This window comes from Pleurodeles waltl, chromosome 7 (assembly GCF_031143425.1).
Source record: "Pleurodeles waltl isolate 20211129_DDA chromosome 7, aPleWal1.hap1.20221129, whole genome shotgun sequence".
NCBI lineage: Eukaryota > Metazoa > Chordata > Amphibia > Caudata > Salamandridae > Pleurodeles > Pleurodeles waltl.
In genome coordinates this window covers 1,431,880,394-1,431,886,982 of record NC_090446.1, presented here as the reverse complement: position 1 = coordinate 1,431,886,982, position 6,589 = coordinate 1,431,880,394, and positions in this window count along the sequence as shown.

The window sequence follows — 6,589 nt, the reverse complement described above, 5'->3', positions numbered from 1 at the left end:
TTCAGAGACTAGCACAGCCTCTGTGGTTTCCCTAACAAGACCAACCCCAACTAAATTCCCAAAAGTGAGCCCAGCTACTCCCTTAGATTGGCTATTAGTAGGTTTGCTCCCACCACCACTGCTATTACTAGGGGCACTAGGTGTAGCAGTAGGGGTTGTGGTAGTGGGAGGCTTGGTGCTTTTCTTTGGACAACTGGCATCAGTTGTCCAATGGCCTTTTACTTTACATAAATAGCACCATGGTTTCTTTACTTGATTAGAAGAGGATTTCGACCCACCACCCCCACCAGAGTGTTTTTGTGGGCCTGATGAAGACTCATTTTTAGATTTGTCCCCACCCTTGTCTGAAGACTTACCATCCTTCTTGCCATCCTTGTCACCCCCTGTATGAACTTTTCTGTTCACTCTTGTTCTGACCCATTTGTCTGCCTTCTTTCCCAGTTCTTGGGGAGAGGTCAGATCTGAGTCCACTAGATATTGGTGTAACAAATCAGACACACAGTTATTCAGAATATGCTCTCTGAAGATTAGATTGTACAGGCTTTCATAGTCAGAAACTCTACTGCCATGTAACCACCCCTCCAAGGCCTTCACTGAATAGTCGACAAAGTCTACCCAGTCTTGTGAGGACTCTTTTCTGGTTTCTCTGAACTAAATCCTGTATTGTTCAGTGGTTAAGCCAAATCCATCCAAGACTGCATTCTTCAAAACTGTAAAATTATTGGCATCACTTTCCTTCACAGTAAGGAGCCTATCCCTACCCTTTCCACTGAAAGATAGCCATAGGATAGCAGCCCACTGCCTTTGAGGGACCCCTTGTACAACACAGGCCCTCTCAAGTGCAGCAAACCACTTGTTAATGTCATCCCCCTCCTTGTAAGGGGGAACTATCTTATGCAGATTCCTAGAATCATGCTCTTTCACAGGATTACTATCTGTAATACTGCTGCTGCCACCATGGGGTCCTAACCCCAACCTCTGTCTTTCTTTTTCTAAGTCTAAAGATTCCCTGTCTAGAGCCAGCTGTTGCTGTTTAAGCTTCAGCCTGGACTCTTCCACTCTCAATCTATTGAGCTCCCTTTCTAACATTCTGTCATCAGGGTGGGTGGGTTGGGCATGCTTTGACACAGAAGAATGGTGTGAATGAACAGAGGGAGAATTGTCCCTACCAGTTGGCACTCTAACAACTTGACCTGCAGGAATGACATCCCTACTGTGATGAGAGCTCACATTAGTACCAGTTATGCTAGGTGGTCTGCTAAAGGGCAAGTTGGAAAGGATACCATCTAACATTCTTACTGGGGCTACCCCAGAATCAGAGTGTGAACCATCTGCTAACTTCTCAACTGATGTGCCAGCTAAGGCCTTATCATTTTCAATGAGCATGTTAATCAACAATTCTCTAGAGGGATTCTTCCCTACCCCTAAACCTCTATCAATGCAGAAACTCCTTACACCTTTCCAGCTAAGGTTATCATAAGCAGTGCTGGCCAGATCAAGAGTAGGACCTGTACCAGACATGATAGAAAAAGGTTTAGGGACAGATAAAAGAAAGAAAAAGTTTCAGGACTTTTTAAGGAAACAGAAAAAAAACTTTTTCAACTTTTTAGAAAGTTTTGAAAGTTTTAGAGGTACTTTTCAGCACTTAGCAATAGAGTAAGAGAAGAAAAGCAAAACTTTTTAGTTAGGTGTACATACACTGAACTTGTTTTGTATATTTTTCTCTTATGAAAAGTACAATATGACAAAGTGGTAAGTAGTTGCAAATACTTATCCCACCGCTGCACAACCAATGTAGGAGGCTGGCCTGGTTTGTAGTGGGTACCAAGGGGTACTTACACTCTGCACCAAGTCCAGTTATCCCTTATTAGTGTAGAAGAGGTGTTTCTAGCAGCTTAGGCTGATAGAAGGTAGCTATAGCTGAGCAGTTTAGGCTGAACTAGGAGACATGCAAAGCTCCTACTATACCACTGGTGTCATATGCACAATATCATAAGAAAACACAATACACAGATATACTAAAAATAAAGGTACTTTATTTTTATGACAATATGCCAAAAGTATCTCAGTGAGTACCCCCAGTATGAGGATAGCAAATATACACAAGATATATGTACACAATACCAAAAATATGCAGTAATAGCAAAAGGAAGTAATGCAAGCAGTGTATAATTACAATAGATTGCAATAGGAGCACATAGGTATAGGGGCAACACAAACCATATACTCCAAAAGTGGAATGCGAATAACGTATGGACCCCAAACCTATGTGAGCTTGTAGAGGGTCGCTGGGACTGTAAGAAAACAGTAAGGGTTAGAAGAATAGCCCACCCCAAGACCCTGAAAAGTAGGTGTAAAGTGCACCTATATTCCCCAGAGAGCACAGAAGTCGTGATAGGGGAATTCTGCAAGGAAGACCAACACCAGCAATGCAACCAAAGTGGATTTCCGGACAAGAGTACCTGTGGAACAAGGGGACCAAGTCCAAGAGTCGCGACAAAGTCGAGATTGGGCAGATGCCCAAGAAATGCCAGCTGAGGGTGCAAAGAAGCTGCCACCGGATGGTAGAAGCTGTGGATTCTGCAAGAACGAAGAGGACTAGGAACTTCCCCATTGCAGGATGGATGTCCCATGTCGTGAAGAAGCTTGCAGAGGTGTTCCCACGCAGAAAGACCGCAAACAAGCCTTGCTAGCTGCAAGGGTTGGGGTTAGGGTTTTTGGATGCTGCTGTGGCCCAGGAGGGACCAGGATGTCGCCAATTGCGTGAGGAGGTAGAGGGGGCGCCCAGCAAGACAGGGAGCCCTCACAGAAGCAGGCAGCACCCGCAGAAGTGCCGGAACAGGCACTACGAAGAGGAGTGAACCGGAGCTCACCCGAAGTCACAAAAGGAGATCCCACGACGCCGGAGGACAACTCAGGAGGTTGTGCACTGCAGGTTAGAGTGTCAGGGACCCAGGCTTGGCTGGGCACAAAGGAAATCTTGGAAGATTGCACAGGAGCCGGAGCAGCTGCAAATCACGCAGTACCCAGCAATGCAGTCTAGCGTAGGGAGGCAAGGACTTACCTCCACCAAACTTGGACTGAAGAGTCACTGGACTGTGGGAGTCACTTGGACAGAGTTGCTGAGTTCCAGGGGCCACCCTCATCATGATGAGAGGGGACCCAGAGGACCGGTGATGCAGTTCTTTTGGTGCCTGCGGTTGCAGGGGGAGGATTCCGTCGCCCCACGGGAGATTTCTTCGGAGCTTCTAGTGCAGAGATGAGGCAGACTACCCCCACAGCATGCACCACCAGGAAAACAGTCGAGAAGGTGGCAGGATCAGCGATACAAGGTTGCAGTAGTCGTCTTTGCTACTTTGTTGCGGTTTTGCAGGCGTCCTGAGCAGTCAGCGGTCGATTCCTTGGCAGAAGGTGAAGAGAGAGAGATGCAGAGGAACTCTGATGAGCTCTTGCATTCGTTATCTAAAGAATTCCCCAAAGCAGAGACCCTAAATAGCCAGAAAAGGAGGTTTGGCTACCTAGGAAGGAGGATAGGCTAGCAACACAGGTAAGAGCCTATCAGAAGGAGTCTCTGATGTCACCTGCTGGCACTGGCCACTCAGAGCAGTCCAGTGTGCCAGCAGCACCTCTGTTTCCAAGATGGCCGCGGTCTGGAGCACACTGGAGGAGCTCTGGGCACCTCCCCTGGGAGGTGCAGGTCAGGGGAGTGGTCATTCCCCTTTCCTTTGTCCAGTTTCGCGCCAGAGCAGGGCTGGGGGATCCCTGAACTTGTGTAGACTGGCTTATGCAGAGATGGGCACCATCTGTGCTCATCATAGCATTTCCAGAGGTTGGGGGAGGCTACTCCTCCCCAGCCCTGACACCTTTTTCCAAAGGGAGAGGGTGTAACACCCTCTCTCTGAGGAAGTCCTTTGTTCTGCCTTCCTGGGCCAATCCTGTCTGGACCCCAGGAGGGCAGAAACCTGTCTGAGGGGTTGGCAGCAGCAGCAGCTGCAGTGAAGCCCCGGGAAAGGTAGTTTGGCAGTACCCGGGTCTGTGCTAGAGACTTGGGGGATCATGGAATTGTCTCCCCAATGCCAGGATGGCATTGGGGTGACAATTCCATGATCTTAAACATGTTACATGGCCATGTTCGGAGTTACCATTGTGACGCTGTACATAGGTAGTGACCTATGTATAGTGCACGCGTGTAATGGTGTCCCCGCACTCACTAAGTCCGGGGAATTTGCCCTGCACGATGTGGGGGCACCTTGGCTAGTGCCAGGGTGCCCACACACTAAGTAACTTAGCACCCAACCTTTACCAGGTAAAGGTTAGACATATAGGTGACTTATAAGTTACTTAAGTGCAGTGGTAAATGGCTGTGAAATAACGTGGACGTTATTTCACTCAGGCTGCAGTGGCAGGCCTGTGTAAGAATTGTCAGAGCTCCCTATGGCTGGCAAAAGAAATGCTGCAGCCCATAAGGATCTCCTGGAACCCCAATACCCTGGGTACCTCAGTACCATATACTAGGGAATTATAAGGGTGTTCCAGTATGCCAATGTGAATTGGTGAAATTGGTCACTAGCCTTTTAGTGACAATTTGGAAAGCAAAGAGAGAGCATAACCACTGAGGTTCTGGTTAGCAGAGCCTCAGTGAGACAGTTAGGCATCACACAGGGAACACATACAGGGCACACTTATGAGCACTGGGGCCCTGGCTGTCAGGGTCCCAGTGACACATACACTATAACAACATATATACAGTGAAATATGGGGGTAACATGCCAGGCAAGATGGTACTTTCCTACACCAGTTACAAGGGACTTACCTGGATGCCAGGGTGTGCCAATTGTGGAAACAAAGGTACAGGTTAGGGAAAGAACACTGGTGCTGGGGCCTGGTAAGCATCCTCAGCACACTTTCAAATCATAACTTGGCATCAGCAAAGGCAAAAAGTCAGGGGGTAACCATGCCAAGGAGGCATTTCCTTACACATTGGCTCTAAAATAGAGGTAAGTCACACACACACACTCTACCCTTCACATATGCACCCCCGGCATCACATGACACAACCTACACAACTACACACTCATCTACAAAAACACATGCACTTCATACATCACAGCAGAGACCACCACACTACAATACTCACCTGAATTCTGCATGCAGCAACACAACACACAACACAAGATACACATCAACATCCACGCCATATGCAAGTAGCACACACTTACTCAACCAGATCACCAACTACACCCCCCTTCACCTGACCCAGCCAAGCGCATCACACACGCAGATACATGTACTGGCTCACACACACAATGCTCTTGGGCCATATTGGTGATGTATAAAACTGCTAAATGTATATGTTTTTGGTGTCCAAAATGCACCACTAAGCCTTGTTTTTACACAAAAATGGATAGGAGTCCTCACCCTATGCTCTGCTGCAGAAGAGGTTTCTCAAACTTGTTAAAACGACTGAGATTAACACCAAGACTTTTCAGAAGCCTTGGGAACAGATGTCACAGGACAGCACCACACTTTGATAAGTGATCCTATTATGATGTTTAAAAACAATTACTTTCATGACATCAAAAAAATCACCCTGCCCTTTTGCGCATTAAAGCTAGGTAGATTACAAAAGTTTGTCCAATTAAAAACCTGTTGTGGTTCTAAAATGGTTAAGGAGCACTGATATAGCTCCATTGTGTGTAGAATTTCCACTATTAGCTCCAATGGGGCACTAATTTTGTAAACAATATTATTATACCATATTTTTGACAGTCTTTATTTAGGACTGATATTCTGATGCTGTGCATTTAGCTACCAGGTTTGCTATTGTCTTTTGAGTTTTTAATGAATAAAATCATTATTGTTTGCACTCGACTGAATTAATGGAGCGACACTCTATATTTGTCCAACTTTTTACAACCAGCACGAGGACTTCCTGGCATGTTTCAGGGTGGTGGACAGTTGTCTTTGAATCCTGCATTTCTATGCAGTACAAATTGCACACTACTCACAGTGCAGTTGCAGCACTGTTCCACCTATTTCCCAAGGTATAGCTACAAGCATAATCACTTTGTATCTCATGACCTTCAAGTAAAATGCATTTCAGGAGTTCTGTTCACTTCATAAGGGGCATTTCTCATGCATGATAAAATTATTGTCAAATCAACCCCCAACAGTTGGAAACACAATTATCTGCATTTCATCAATATTCTGTCTTATTGTTTGCTTTTTTATCATGATATATTTCCTTATTTGGTATACTGTTTTACATTTAAAATTCCCTCCCTGCCTGCTCTTCTTAGTTATTCAGACTTTACATTAGTGTTTTCTCATATGTTCTCATGTGATACCTCCAACTTACTCAATTCATGACTCAGTTCTCCCTTTGGCCAACCAAGGGCCACATGTTCTAAGGGATTGTGTTTTGCTTGTATGATGCAAGTTGTCGCAAGTCAAAGCAAGTCCTTTAGTGGGATTTACTAAGCCACACGAAGCCACCTTGCGTGGCTCTGCATGATTTAGTAAATCCAAAGTAACACAAGCCAGTGATTATCGCTGCCTTGCATTACCTTGTTGCAGGAAGTTGTTCCAT